Raw genomic sequence first — 15,474 nt, forward strand, 5'->3', positions numbered from 1 at the left:
GTGTTTTGTCTGATTGTTTGCTTTGGTTTTGTTTTGAAACAGGCTCTCCTATGTGCCCTGGTCAGCCTTAAAGTCTTGATCTTCCTCTTATTGCCTCCTGGGTGTTTGGATATAAATGTGTGCCACCTGGCATTAACTCTTACATTTATTAAAGAAATACATGTGTCTTTTTAAAACCCAGAACCTTTCTCTTCCTTATCACCTCCCGATCAGCCTTTCAGGACTTTAAAACTTGTATTTTTTCAGGCAGGTCCCACACTTCACACCATGACCAACTGTCACACTGAAAATAATTAAAATTGTACAGTTATTTTAAATTCCACTGATACATCCTCGAGAAAGTTTATTCACTCCGTGATAGTAATAATCTAGTGAGGTAAATTGGGCTTGAATCTATCTTTTTCTGTCCAGACAGATGCCCATGAAGGTAAATCAGACCTTCTACATTCACCAGTAGGAAAAATCATGAGAGAAATCACAAGTCAACAGTGCCAAAGGCCTGAGCTTTGAAGTTGTTCATGACCTAGAAGTAAACAGAAGACTGTGAAGAAAATGCCAGAACACAGGACTGGGTAGGGAAAATTCACATCATTAAGCCAGCCCTCACATGAGTCTGTAGAACAACTTGATTCTAGCAAAGGCAAAACAGCAGATGAAGGAAGTTCTATGTTTCTCTGTAGGAGTGATGCCCCTGCCTCACCATCCACTGCCTGTGCCCCATGTTGAACAGAAGCAAAAGTGAGTAAATATTCACCAGCAGTATCAGTTGTCAATATGGGTCTCAAATACCTCAGTTAAAATCCAAAAACATAGCTCAGTTAAAATTCCAAAATATATTTACTTACAGCCAAAACTCAGAGCGTCTGCAAATTACCTCAGGGAAAACTACCAGAAAGCCCGGATAGCAGAACTACGACTTCAGATATTGTAATTTTAAAACAAAGAATAAACATTATACATTCGAATATGGTTGAAAATATAAAGGGAAAGTGCAAGGATACCGGAAAGACTAAGGTGATCTTAAAATAAAAAGAAAGTAGCCTAGTGGCGGTGACACACGCCTTTAATCGCAGGACTTTGGAGGCAGAGGCAGGTGGATCTCTGGATTCAAGGCTAAGCCTGGTCTACAGTGTGAGTTCCAGGATAGCGAGAGAAAGTAATGATAGGTCTGACTGAAATTTACTCCATTCTGTCACTAGGCCTAAATTTCAGTTTCCCAAGGAAGCAGGCAAGGTTTCTCAGAAAAACCACAGACGGTGGTCCATTAATCAGGACGGCCCTGACATCTAACTGAAGGAGACAGTTCCTGGAACTTTTCTAAAGGCCTAACCAAAAAATGGCAAAACGAATATAGCAACCAATTAGAAATGTACTGTTGCGACTGCTGCTGACCTAGCCAACCCTAAAATTGCCCCAGATGCCCTTAAGAAGAAGCCTGCCAGCTCACCAGGGTCGCCATTTTGTACGAATGGCTGATCACCGCAAGCTGGTTGTTCTGCAGAATAAACGCTCTTTGCTTTGGCATGCTATTTGAGTCTGGGGTCTTCCTTTTCGCACCCTTACAGTAAGAGTGCTGAGAGGAGAGATAGATGGGAGGAGGAAAAAAGGAGGGGTGAGGGGGGATGATGCTGTCGACATCCCCGTACAATACCATCAACAATCATTAATTTCAGTTGGGCTAACCAGTTAAGTAACTAGTAAAACTATACTTAGCCATAAGAAAATTCTCTTATGACCTCCTGGTACAGAAGTTTCTTAAGGAGAATCCTGTGAGAGCCAACGTTATGTTGAAAGACCCCCGGAGGGTATCTTCCGTCTGAAGAGACCCCTCCCAAGGAGCAGCGAGACCACTCACTTCGGATGCAAGTAGCAAGAGGTTTATTTACACAGGTACCTGTGGGCACACGGTCTCTCAGAGGACTTGTGCGCCGGACAAAGGGGCAGTCCCCTTTTTATAGGGCTTGGGGGACAGAAGCAAGGTACAGAAGCAGAAGCATAGCAACAGGGTTTTAATTGGTTAGTTTAAATGAAACCAGGGTGAACTGGGGACAAGCCTCAAGTTCTTCGGAAAGGGTGGCCTTGGCCCCTCCTCTGGGACAGGGTGCTGTTTTTCGTCCTTGTCTCAGCATGTATGGCAAAATATTGTGTCTTTACCCAGGTCCAGGTGGTCAACTACAGACATCTTGTTTGGCAGGGACTGTGGCAGAAATATGGCTCCAAGGACACAACTCTTGGTACCAGTCGGGGGCTGCAGCTTATCTGAAAGCTGGGCTTGTCTGAGTGTCTCCCATTCTTTGTCTATTGCTAGCTGGCTGCCCACCGGTATCTTGCTTGGCCACCTGGGACCCTGACCTAGCCTGCCCCGTGTGTGCACAGCCTTACAGACATGGCATTTACTGTTGCTAAGCGGGGGTCTTTCAATGTTTTAATTACTGTGCTGAAGATATCCATGAAACAAAAATGCTTCTAATCTGCAAGCCCCTTGCCCGAGGACAGGTACTTCCTGAAATGCTGGAGGTTGTTTATTGTGTTTTCAGTTCCCTAAACAAGTTTGTTCAACCCAGCTGCACCAAGAGCACTTGATCACACGTAGCCAGAGATACATAGACAGGAAATACATCAGGAGGTAACTTGCCCCTGATTGGATGGAGGCAGGAACTACATAGGTAGCAAGTACAACAGGATATATGCTTGCTCCTGATTGGACCCGTTGGCAAATCAATTGCCCTTTTTAAGCCTCTGCAAAATCCTTACCAATTTCTAGGAGCCCAGGAATAGACCTGTCCAGAGTCCATAATCCTGGCCAGTATTTAATTAAAGCTTGCTTCAGATTTGGCTCAACAGTTGTGGAACTGGTCTTTCTCTCGGAATTTTCAGGTCTAACAACCTCTAGAAGAAAATATCTGGACCATATAAATAATTCTTATAAGCGATTACGAATAGGGACACCAACCAAACTCCTTTCAAAACTCCCTTTCAACAGATTTAAATTACTAAATACACACAATTGGTTCAAAAAATCTCCGTCCTGAGGTCTAACATTATTGGAAAAACCTTTTCTCAGCCAGCTGATGGAGGTGGAGGAGGTGGAGAAGTTGGAGGTGGAGGTGATGGTGGTGGCGATGATGATGGCACAGTCCCCCACTCAGGAAGCAGAGGTGGACAAATTTCTTTGTTTGGTTCCAGCCTAGTCTACAGAGTAAGTTCCAGGGCAGACGGGCTATACCGAGAAATTCTGTCTTGAAAAACAAAAACAAACAAACAAAACATGTTTCCTCCCTAAAATCAGTGAAGTTATATATGCGATTTACCTGATTCCTGCATTCAGTTTTTCACAAAAGAGAGTTCTATGCAGTTTCTCACATTTTTTGCTATCACTTCAATTATCCCTATTATGATTTCTGAGAGTTTTAAAAACCTGTAATAATCTGATTATCCATCTCAAATACCCTGTTCAATGGATCCACGTGAATTATAATCATACAGAAGAGCACAGCTGAGCCTGACCCAGGGACGTGACTTTTGGCTATATAAGCCATGAAAGTAAATCTATGATATGTGACTTCACAATACTCTAATTGGGCAACCATATAAAAACTAAAATTGTACTCTCAAGATAAAACACATATTTTCAATAGTATAAGCAAATGGCTAAAAATAAAAATATGTTTGAAGAAAATGCAAAGGCTATCTTTAATATCTCAAGACAAAGAGACTCTTAACTGGTGTATGATAAGAACAAAATATAGTAGAAGGGTGATAGATTTGCCCTAAAATTTAATATTTGTGATACACAGAGAGGGCAAACTATAATCAGGATTCATTGTGTGAGAAAAGAATCTGTATGCAATAAAAGAGAAAGCTGAAAAATATATGTACACAGAGTCATTTTTAAAAAGCTAAAAGAGAAGCCAAAAAGTCAATGAAATATTTTTATAGAAAATTTCTGTCAAGTGATTAGTTATCAAAATATGTTTAATATAGGCTTCATCCAGCAGCAGATGGAAACAGATGAAGACCCACAGCCAACTTCAGGCCGAGCTCCAGGGGTCTTGTAGAAGAGTGGAGAATAGAGTTGAGCAAGATGGAGGTCAAACACACCACAAGAAGACCTACAGGGTCAGCTAAGCTGGGCCCATGGGGGCTCAGAGAAACTGAAACACCAACCAAAGAGCATGCAGGTCCCCTACACATTTGGAACAGACGTGCAGCTTGGTCTTTGTGCAGGACGCCAACTGTTGCACCCAGGAGTGGCTCTGACTCTGTGGTCCACCATTGGATCTCCCTGCCTGGTTGGGCCTATGGAAGAGGATGTGGTTAGTCCTGTTGGTTAGTCCTAGGGTGGGGTGGTACCCAGGTTGTCTTCCCCGGAGAATGGGGGCGGGAGGGATTAAAGTAAATAAATAAATTACTAAAGTCAAAAAAAAATTTAGACAATGATTTAAAAAAAAAGCCAAGTAAAAAATAGGTCCTGGAGGAAAAATCTGAAAACATCGTTGACTTAAATATATAGGAACTCAGTGGCTTACAAATGAAAGTGAGCTATCAGATTGGCAAGAGTTGAAATGGGACAGCTGTTAAATGCAAGATATGGTTGTGGAGCAAATGGAATCTTTGACATAGCTTCCGAAGAAAATGTACATCAGTACAACACTCAGGAAAACACAGTATGGTGCTATACAATAAAACCGATATATTCTCACGATGGCCTAGTCATTACGATCCTAGAAATAAATGCCTCTTTCCAAAATGTTCTCATACTTGCCAAAAGTACTGACAACAGTAATTTTTATTATAAACAAAAACCTGGAAATAACCCAAATGTCTGTCAACAATACAAAGGAAAAGGAAGTTGCGGTATATATACATGATGGTATTTCACACCCAACAGTAAAAATCAAGGACAGCTATGTAGAGCAACTGTAGATGAATCCCGAGGACATGCCATTAAATAAAACTCAAGCCACAGAAAATGCATATTAATAAAGTTCTGTTCACACAAGACCCAAATGCATGTATCACTTACATAGATTTTTTTTTTCTCATTTAACAATACTGTTCACTTCACAGTCTGAAGGCAAGAAATATATTTCTCTGGAAATTTGAAAATCGCCTTATTACATTTTTACTTTCCTGAAGGTCATTCTGGGAGCTTTCATTAGTCCTTTTCTCAGAGATCACTGAGGTATAAATTGAAAGAAGAGGAGGAAGTATGACAGGGTGAAGGAGCGCCACTGATTTCCTGCAGTGGGGAAATCGATACATTGTAACACTTCACCATTTCACCTTTATTAAGGATTATGGGAGGAATTCAAATTAGTAATATTTTATTTACTTTGCATGCACTTATAAAGGTCAAATTATTGACAGGCTATAATATTCAGATTAATATTGGCATTGCAATACAAAGGAAGCATGAAGGATGCCCAAAATCCTACACCTCTGTTCTAGTTCCTGAGTCAGTCCTGGGTCCCTCAGTGGTTTCATTTCATCGTCTCTTAAGGCAGGGTAATAGGCCTAGCTCTGGGAAAGATCTCAATTCACTAACATCATTGATTCAGTTTAAGAATTAAAACAGGGGCTGGAAACACAGCTAAGTGGTTTAAGATACCTGCCTTTCCTCCACAGGACCCAATTTTGGTTCCCAGTAACCATGGCAGGTGTCTCTCAACAGCCTGTAATTCTAGCGCCAAGGACACCAAGGTCCTCTTCATGCTCTCAGAGGCACATCCACACACATGTTTATTCATACACACACACACACACACACACACACACACACACACTACAAATAACAAACAAAGAAGCAAATAAATAATGGATGTTTTAAAAGTGAGAAAAGTCATCTGTTTTACGTTGTTGTTTTAGTTCCCTACTCTTTGCATTTTGACTCTTGGTCACAGGGATGGATCACTTAAGAGCAAGAGTGAGGAAGGGATGGAGAAAGTTCTGAAGGTTGAGGAAACAAAGGTCCAGACTTCAGTTTCCTGTACCCACATCCAGTAGCTCACAGCCACCCATATCTCCAGCTCCAGGGGATCTCGTATGCCCTCTTTTGGCCTCTGGGGCAGCACATTCATATAAACATAACTCACATGAAAATATGTATGTACATATAATTAAAAGTAAAATAAATCTTGCCCGGGCACACTGGTGCATGCTCATAATCCTAGAATGTGAGATCTCTGTGAGTTAGAGTTGTCCTATATTTACTTAGAGTTCCTGGCCAGTCAGGACTACACGGTGAGACCCTGTCTGAAATGGGGGAATCTTTTTGTTATATGTATTTCAATTTAACAATGACTGGTGTCGAGGACCTGAAGTTAAATTTGTGATTCGACTGAACCAGGGGTCTCTATTCTGCTCTAGGGCCCATTCACCAGCATTCTGTGGAGCTTTGATTTGGATCGTTCAGAGTTCAAAGCAGGGACAGGGGAGCAGTGTAGACAGAGCATTTATTACACTCACTACACCTGCTCAGAAAACAAGTGAGCATAGCTCCTGAGCAAACTTCGGCCATTTGCATAATGCCCTTAAGCTGAGGAAGGGGAGAAGAAACTCTGGCCCACAGCATTCCTGGGGCAGGTGTGGGCATTCCTCCCAGGGGAGAAAACCGAAGCTCTATAGGAAGAGTTTGCACAGAAGTATAGCACAGGAAAGTCAATTACTACATACTTCAATTTTAGGTTTTTTTTTTTTTTTTTTTTTTTTAGTTTTAATTTTGGCGGAGGGGGGATGTTTGGGTTTTGTTTTTTGGATTTTTGGTTTTTGTGGGGTTTTTTTTTTTGGCTTTTGGTTTTTCTATTTCTGGGTAGATTTCTTGGGATTCATTCAGTTCATTTCAATCACATTGGATCTACTGGCAGGATGGTCCTTTTTTAAAATTGCTCACTCGAAGAAGGGAATGATAGCCTCTTCTTTAAATGGTGTTGAGAAAACTGGGTATCCACCAACAGAAAAATAAAACTAGACCCCTCTCTCATCATGCACAGAATTTCACTCCAAATGATCAAAGATCTCAGAGGGCTCTAAAAGGCCCAAGCATGACAAACTAGCTGGCAGGTCTTGCCTTCCCTCATTCCCTCTCCCTGCTAACCTGTTAGATTTAGTTCTTAAAGCTAGCCTGGAGGTCTACACCATTATTTGACCACTCCCTTCTCCTGTGACCAACCACCAAGATCCATCTGTCAACAAATTGAAGTCCAGTTAAATAAGGGTAGTTCTACCCTTCCTCTTGGCTACCCTAATCAACATGTCCAATCAAAACAAACCAGCTCATCCTAACTGGGTCTCTACTTTTCCCCTTTATAAACAGACATTTGCTTCTATGCAGGCCACCTCTGTCTCCTCTTTCCAGAGGCAGTTCTTTGTCTTACTCCAGGTCAAATAACTCTTCCCCTCCCTCATTCTTTCTCCCTCTCTCTAGTCCTCCTGTCTTATCTCTTATCCCCCACCCTTTCTGCTTCTGAGGCAAATAAATCTTCTTTGTGCTGAATACTTCATCTTGGTATGACCTATAATGACTCAGGTCCTTTCAAACATTAAAAAAAAAAAAAGTCATGAACCTTCTAGAAAGCCAGGGAAGGAGTTCATAGCAACACATAGGCATAAATAAGAATTTTTCTAAACAGGATTACAGTTGCTCAGGAAATAAAGCCAACAATTAACAAATGGAGCATCATGAAAGTAAGTCCTCTACACAGTGGGGAGAAAAACCCACAGTCAATAAAACGAAGAGGCAGCCTATAAAATTGGAGAAATCTTTGCCAACTATACTCCTGGTAAAGAAGATTAATAACTAGAATACACAAAAAATTTAAAAATACCAAAATATCAAGTCAACAGGCCAACCAAAATAGACTATAGATCAGAATTTTAGAAGTCTCAAAAGAAAAAATACAAATGGATAATAAACACAATTTAAAGTATTTAGTGGGCTGGAGAGATGGCTCATTGGTTAAGAGCACTGACTGCTCTTCCCAAGGTCCTGAGTTCAAATCCCAGCAACCACATGGTGACTCACAACCATCTGTAATGAAATCTGATGCCCTCCTCTGGTGTGTCTGAATTATATAATAAATACATAAATAAATAAATCTTAAAAAAATAAAGTATTTAGCATCATTTTTTTTTCACCAGGGACTTGTAAATAAAAACTGCTTTAAGGCTCTATCACAGATTCATCACAATAATTATCACCAAGAAAACAAATTCTGGCATGGATGTGGAGAAAGGGGAGCCCTTATTCACTGTTGGTGGGAGCCCAAACTATGAAAAGCAGTAGAGAGATTTCTCAAAAGGCTCGAAATAGATGTCTTCCACTACCTGTGTGTGTGTGTGTGTGTGTGTGTGTGTGTGTGTGTGTGTATTTGTTTGTGTATCAAAGGACTTTATATCTGCTACAGAGATCCTTGCTCATCCTTGTCCACTGTCATTCTACATAAGCAGATGATGGAACCAACCTAGATGTCCATCAACTGATGAATGGATAATGAAAATATGGTGTATATAAACAATGGCATTTTACTCAGCAATAAAGAAAAATGAATTTGAAGGTAAATGGATGGAACTGAGTGGGGGTGGGGTGGCTATGCTGAATGAAATAACACTAGCACAGAGGAACAAATGGCTTGTATTCTCACTCATGGGTGCATCTTAGCTTCAAATATCCAACTCCCTGTCCTTCTTGATGGCAATCTTCATGTTCTGTCATTTGTTTCCATTTTATACCTTACCTTTCTCGTTACTCAGATCCAAGACTCTTAGTCCTATGTTTGATTGCCCCCTTCTGCTTAATATGCAGCATCTTTTTTATGTTTATGAAGAAGTTTTGAACTGTTAGAAGTAGGGTTGGGGTTCACATTGTTCAAGCTGTTGAGGCAAGTTCCCCTAGCATATGTAGAGGCCTGCTCCCCTAGCATAGCTGTGGCCATTTTGTTCCATGCCTGCCAATCATTTTATATTGCTGCTGACACAGAAAAACAGCTTAACTCAGAGCTGAGTCAGGTCAACCACACCTCCTGCTATGTTCTGAGGTTCATCATTTGTAAGACCCAAATTGAGTCTTATCTATTTGAGGCTCCCATGAATGAGACGAGAGATCCGGAATCAACGCAAAAGGAAGAGGTTTATTCGTCCAGTGCACTGGGATGGCCTACATCCACAAGAAAGCTGACCCTGAAAGGCTGTTACAAACAGTTTGTATACTTTTTAGGGATACAGGTTACATCAGCAAGGTTATAATTTAAATCCATTGGCTAAGCATACTGACCTTTAAACCTATTGGTTAGTGAGCCTATGCGTCAGGACCTTAGCTGGGACTCTCCAGAGGGTCAGATGGCTATCAGTCAGCACATTTTACAATCCTCCTGAGAATTGTTTACTCAAGAAAGTCCCTTAGGCCTGGGCAGGGTGGGCCATTGTTTCCACATGGGTGGAAGGTAGAGAATCCCTTACTTCTTTCACATTCTTAAGAAACTTCACAACCACAGGCTCCACTTAGGACCAATCAGATTAAAAATTAGAACTGTTCTGTCTAAACTGCCAAAATTGTTTGAGTAAGAGCTGACCACCCTGCACCCCTTTCTGTACCTGCTGTGGTTTTTGCCTTTATAAACTGGCCCTGGAGAACACTCAGGGTTAGCTCCTATGTCTAGACTGCATCCCTGTTTGATCAGTCTTGGGGTGTGCATTTTATAAACAATTTCTTCTTAATAAGACCAGAGTTTGAGTGGTTTAAGGGGCAATTCCTGAACCACAACACATGTCATCTCATTCTGTTATTTCAGATGCCAAATGTAGGGGGGGGAGCCCCAATGCCTAGAAACTGGAAACAAAATTTGAACCCAGAAAACATGCTGTGTTCTAGATACACCACAGGGTAGTTCTAAATCACTAACTCAAAAGGCACTTAAGCAGAGTGAGGCCAAAACATTTCTTGCCTTATTCCATTTTCTATATCCATAGTTGGAACCATTTCTCTTTTCTTTTACTTTCATGGTACCTAGTGGTCACCAATAAATACTGTTGAACCAGGGACTGTAAAGATGACTCAGTTTAGGTAAAGTGCTTATCACCGAGGCATGAGGACCTGAGTTCAATCCTCAGAACTTACAAAAAAAAAAGTAAAAGCTTTTTATGGTCATAACAAGTGCCTGTTATCCTTTCCAGCTGAACCTGTGAATCTGTGTCAGTCAAAGCTTTCTGGAAGCACCTTCAAAGACACACCCAGAGGAGTATGTCCAAGGTGATTATAAATCTAGTCAAGGTGACAATGAGATTTAACTATCAATATCTCCCCCAGGGAACCATTCCACGAGAAAAGTCCACTCCAAGAAGACAGTAGAATTCGATAGATAAGAGGCTAGAGAAAAGAGGCTTGGGATGGCTGGTATGTTATAATGATCTTAGAGTATGATCTTAGCGTTGTATAATAATAGTAACAATGGTTGCTGTTGTTGTTGTTTCTGCTTCCTTGGGAAGTTTTGAAACTATGAACTGTGAAGAAAAGAACAAAGTAGTAAGTATTCAAGCTTGCAGGATTATGAAAAGAATTAATCACTTCAAAACAATTTTATCTCCAGGAAAACTTCAATAATTCAGGGAATAATAACCTGCCCTAGATATGTTTATTGATTTTTCAGACAAAAAATAACCTTATGTTTCGTATGAATAAAGGGCAGACGACAACTAATTATTTATTGACTAAATATTCTACAAATAGTACATTTGAAGCTATTCTAGAAATAATAAAAAATGAATGTATCAATGCTTTATTCATTTGGCATTTTAAAATTAAAATTACTACTGAAAAAGAAACAGTATTATTTGAGATGGTTTTTCCCATAGAGGAGAGTCTAAGGAGTTTTTTTTTTTTTTTTTTTCTGTTATTTTTAAAATATTTTTCCACTTCTTTGTTTGTGTGTGTGTCTATATGTCTGTGTGTCTGCATGTATAGGTGGAGACCAGGGGAGAATGTCCTTCTTCTTCCCTTGCAACAGGGTCCCTTATTGAATCTAGAGGGTCACCATTTTTTGCTACATTGGAAGCCAGCGAACCCCAACAGCTCTCCAGTGCTGAGGTTACAGGTACACATGCCCATGCTTGATGTTGTATGTGGGTACGTGACCATGCCTGATGTTGTATGTGAGTACTGGGGAACTGAATTTGACCCCCTCATGCTTTTATGGCAAGTACTCTTACCAACTGAGCCCTATCTCCAGCCTTTCTTTTCTAATTTTATACATTGCCTTTTTTTTGGGGGGGGGGGGAACTGGCTCTCTCTATGTACCCTTGGAACTTGTTATGTGGGCCAGACTGGCCTCACATTCATAGAGATCTACGTGCCTCAGCCGGTCCTGAGTGCTGGGATCAAGGGACGCCATGTCCAGCTGCATTACTTCCTAGTAACTGCTGTGGCCAGAACAGCGAACATGAGGTCTACCACTTCACAGTATTTTAGATGTGCAATTCACTGCAGTTGAATTCAGGGCATGGGTTGTAAATCTTGATCTCTAGAACATATTTATTTTCCTTGGCTGAAAATATATGCCACTGAATCTCTTCTCTCTCTCTCTCTCTCTCTCTCTCTCTCTCTCTCTCTCTCTCTCCCTCCCTCCCTCTCTCCCTTCCTCTCTGCCCCCCCCACCCTGCCACCAGGTAACAAAAATCCTCTTTGATTGTTCAGCTTCGTTTTAAATAATTCATTTAAGTGAAACGGTGTAGTATTTGTCTTTACGCATATTGCACTCAGCATAAAAAGCTCTAGGATCATTTATGTCTTGACATGGTAGAGAATGGTTGTGTTATATTACATCACACACACATATCACTCTCCTTTCCTTAAAGCCATCCATCTTCTATGTTTTAGGCTGATCACAATCTTGGCTTTTCTGATAGCGCTGCAGGAACTCGACAGCATTAGGATCTCTTGCAAATCCTGATTTTAGTTCTTTTGAATGAGATTGCTGGATCATATTATTGTTATATTTTTACCACATTTATTTATTTATTCATTCACTGGGGGCGGGGTACAAATTCCAGGGCAGGCATGCAGAGGTCAGATGACCACTACAGAAAGCTGGTTCTGTTCTTTTACCATGTGGACCCTAGGGATCAGACTCAGGTGGACAGGCTTGACTGCACGCTGCGGCTTGACTGTGATACTTTTACATCTTTAATTTTTAAGAAACACCCACACTGTTTTCTAAATCATCTCTACCATTTTATACTTCTTCTAACAGTGTTCATTCGGAGTTCTAATTGTTTCATAAGCTCCTCCAAATCTCCTAATTTGTTTGTTTGTTTTTTATAATGACTACCATAACAGGCACAAGAGAATGTCTCCTTATAGTGTGTGTGTATGTGTGTGTGTGTGTATGTTGTATGTTATACACATTTAACAGTTTAAGAGAGAGAATATTACTTATAGTTTCTATTTATATAGTCTGGTGATCCGTATCATGGAGCATTTCGATTTGTTTATTGGGACATTTGTATGTCTTCGTCAAGTGTGTGTTACTTTAAAATTTTACAAATTCATAGACTTTAAAATACTAGTGAAGCCTTTATATAATTAATGTTAATGATTTACAGCATAAGATTACATATTAATCATCAGAATGAATTTTGCATCATACCAGTGATGTGCAAAATGTAATTGACGATCAAATCCTCAGAATACACTTTAAAACATGGAAGCCAAGGAGCCAACCTTCTATAGGAGACAATCGACTCCAATCTTCTTCCCAGTGAATTTCACAGCCATCTCTCAAAAACAGAATAATGGTAAGCTAACCAAATCTAAAAGTAAGCAACAGACAGGCAAACATAATATATTAGAATTTAAACTAGCAAAAATGAAGAACGATCGTAAAGACTCAAGTTCTGCCTGCAGTATTTCTCCGTTCTTAATGTAACAGTTAAACCTTATCTGTACAGAGTAGACATTAGATTTTTAAGGTTTGAAAGGCACAGAGCCAGCTGTGGTGGCGCACGCCGGTAGGATTTGCTGAAGGAGGCAGAGGCAGGAGGATCACGAGTTCAAGACCAGCCTGGGCTACACATTTGAGCTGGAGAGATGGCTCAGCAATTAAGAGCACTGACTGGTGCTGACTGGTGCTCGCTTCGGCAGCACATATAACTAAAATTAGAACGATACAGGGAAGATTGGCGTGGCCCCCGTGCAAGGATGGAATGCTAATTCGTGAAGCGTTCCATATTTTTTTGAAATGTAAGAAAATATCCAATAGAAATCGCGGTCTTCATGGAGGTTAAGCCAGGGTAGCGAGGCCTTGGTGTTGGTGAGGAGCTACACGGTTTGTGGGTGGCAGCTGCCCAGTCTGTGGGGCTTGAAAGTTTCTTCTTGTCCCCCTAAAGCACCCGGGCCTACATCAAGGACTTTCAGCAAGAACCAGGAGGCAAAACTGGGAGTGGTGGAGCAACCTCCTCCTCTGAGAACCACCTGACTGGAGAGAGTGCCTGCCACAACTGTCCCTGGAAACCATTGTCATCAACAAGGACCCATCTTAATGAAGAACCACTTGGGATCCTCTGAATGCAAACTCTGCCTGCCTCTGCATAACAATGAAGGGAGCTACCTGGCCCGTACCCAAGGGAAGAAACATCAGACTAACTTGGCCCAGAGAGCTGCCAAGGAGGCCAAAGAAGCCCCTGCGCAGGCTGCACCGGAGAAGGTCAAAGTGGAGGTGAAGAAGTTTGTGAAGATTGGACGCCCTGGCTACAAAGTGACCAAGCAGAGGGACACAGAGATGGGCCAGCAGAGCCTGCTGTTCTAGATTGACTACCCTGAGGTTGCAGAGGGTATCATGCCTGCTTATGAACGCAGGATCGAGCCCTAGACCGTCACTGGCAGTACCTTCTCATGGCCGCTATGAGACCATTGCCTTCGATGTGCCGAGCCGGGAGATTGACAAGGCTGAGGGCAAGTTTTGGACCCGCTGAAACCGGGAGACCAAGCAGGATTTTTTTCTTCTGTTCCACTTTAAGATAGAGAAGCCCCCGACCCCTCCCAGCCTCCAAGCATGACCCCCAGGCGTCAAGCAGGCCCCCAACCCTACTCATGAATGAACTGCCTCCTCGCCCACCACTCCCTGATGCCTTGCCTCCACTTCCCCCTGGTGGCCTGTCTCTTCTTCCTATGCTCCTTCTGGGCCCCCTGGACCTCCCCAGATGCCCCCACCAGCTCCTGGGGTGCACCCCGCCAGCCTCAGTAGTACACCCACCGACATCTGGAGTCCACCCCTAGCTCCTGGGGTACACCTTCCAGCACCAGTGGTCCATCCACCAACATCTGGGGTTTATCCCCCAGCTCCCGGGGTCTATCCCCCAGCCCCTGGAGTGCAACCTACCTGCTCCAGGTGTACACCTGCCAGCCCTAGGGGTCCAGCCTCCTCTATCAGCTGGAGTTGAACTTCAGTCTCCAGCAGTTCACCCCTCAAATCCTGGGGTGCACCTTACTCCTATACCACCAATGTTAAGGCCCCCACTTTTCTCAGATGGCCCTGAGAACATGCCTCCCTTTCCCCCTGGCAACTGAGCAGTCTCCCCACCAGCCTCTGTGGTCTATGTGGTCTTTTCCCATGGCCAGTCCTTGGAAGGTTTTCTATTTTGTTCTGTCTTGAGCCAACTAAACAGCCTCCCCCATGTAATAAAATGAAATATATATATATATATATATATATATATATTTCAATATATCCAATTTAAAAAAAATAAAAGCACTGACTGTTCTTCCAGAGCTCCTAAGTTCAATTCCCAGAAAACACATGGTGGCTCACAACCATCTGTAATGGGATCCAATGCCCTCTTCTTGTGTGTCTGAAGACAGCTACAGTGTACTCCTATACAAAAAGTAAAATAAATAATGTTTTTTTTTTTTTTTTTTAAAGAAAGGCACAGAATCTCTGTTGGAATTATTCTACTCCACCTTCACAACAGTAACTGCAATGGATGACATGTCTTAGTTTTTATATTATATAGCTATCTCATTATTTTCTGTCCATGAACCTCTGTAAATAAGGAATCCGTGTGGAAGGATATTTATCTGTTAGGTTAAAGTGACCTTGAGAGTTGCCTTACAAGGCAAAACAATCTGACTGTAGGAAAAATTAAGGAGTGCCTTGCATAGGACAAAACTATGGGTTCTGATTGTTCGGAGTCTTCCAGTGTAAAGCACACCAAAGCTTCCTGGTTGTGCTTTATTCCTGCTGCCAATTATAACAACTGTGGTACTTTGTCTCTAGGGGTGAGGCGATCCTTCCTGGCCTTTGTGGAAGGCACTGTTCCCATCATTTCAGAGGCAGAATCTCCTGCCACTATCCTTTGCCTCTAGATTACAGCCACCACAGTTCTTTCGTGGTCTCTAGAGCTCCTCTTGGTGTATTTCTTCTCAATGCCTTGCAAAGACAGAAATCACAGAATCTTCTCCAAAATTATAGTTATGGTTTGGTTAGA

The 15,474-nt window shown here is 41.8% G+C and overlaps 1 pseudogene across 1 annotated transcript in view; it reads left to right on the forward strand.

Moving 5' to 3' along the window:
- The window catches only part of LOC308435648 (splicing factor 3A subunit 2-like), a 42,405-nt pseudogene extending 27,848 nt beyond the window's left edge, over window positions 1-14,557 (forward strand). The window contains exon 2 of the transcript in view: window positions 13,378-14,557. The product of the transcript in view is annotated as a splicing factor 3A subunit 2-like (transcript). The remainder of the gene's footprint in view (window positions 1-13,377) is intronic.
- Window positions 14,558-15,474: the final 917 nt, after the last annotated feature.

Source organism: Micromys minutus, assembly GCF_963924665.1.
Source record: "Micromys minutus genome assembly, chromosome: 23".
NCBI classification, from domain to species: Eukaryota; Metazoa; Chordata; class Mammalia; order Rodentia; family Muridae; genus Micromys; species Micromys minutus.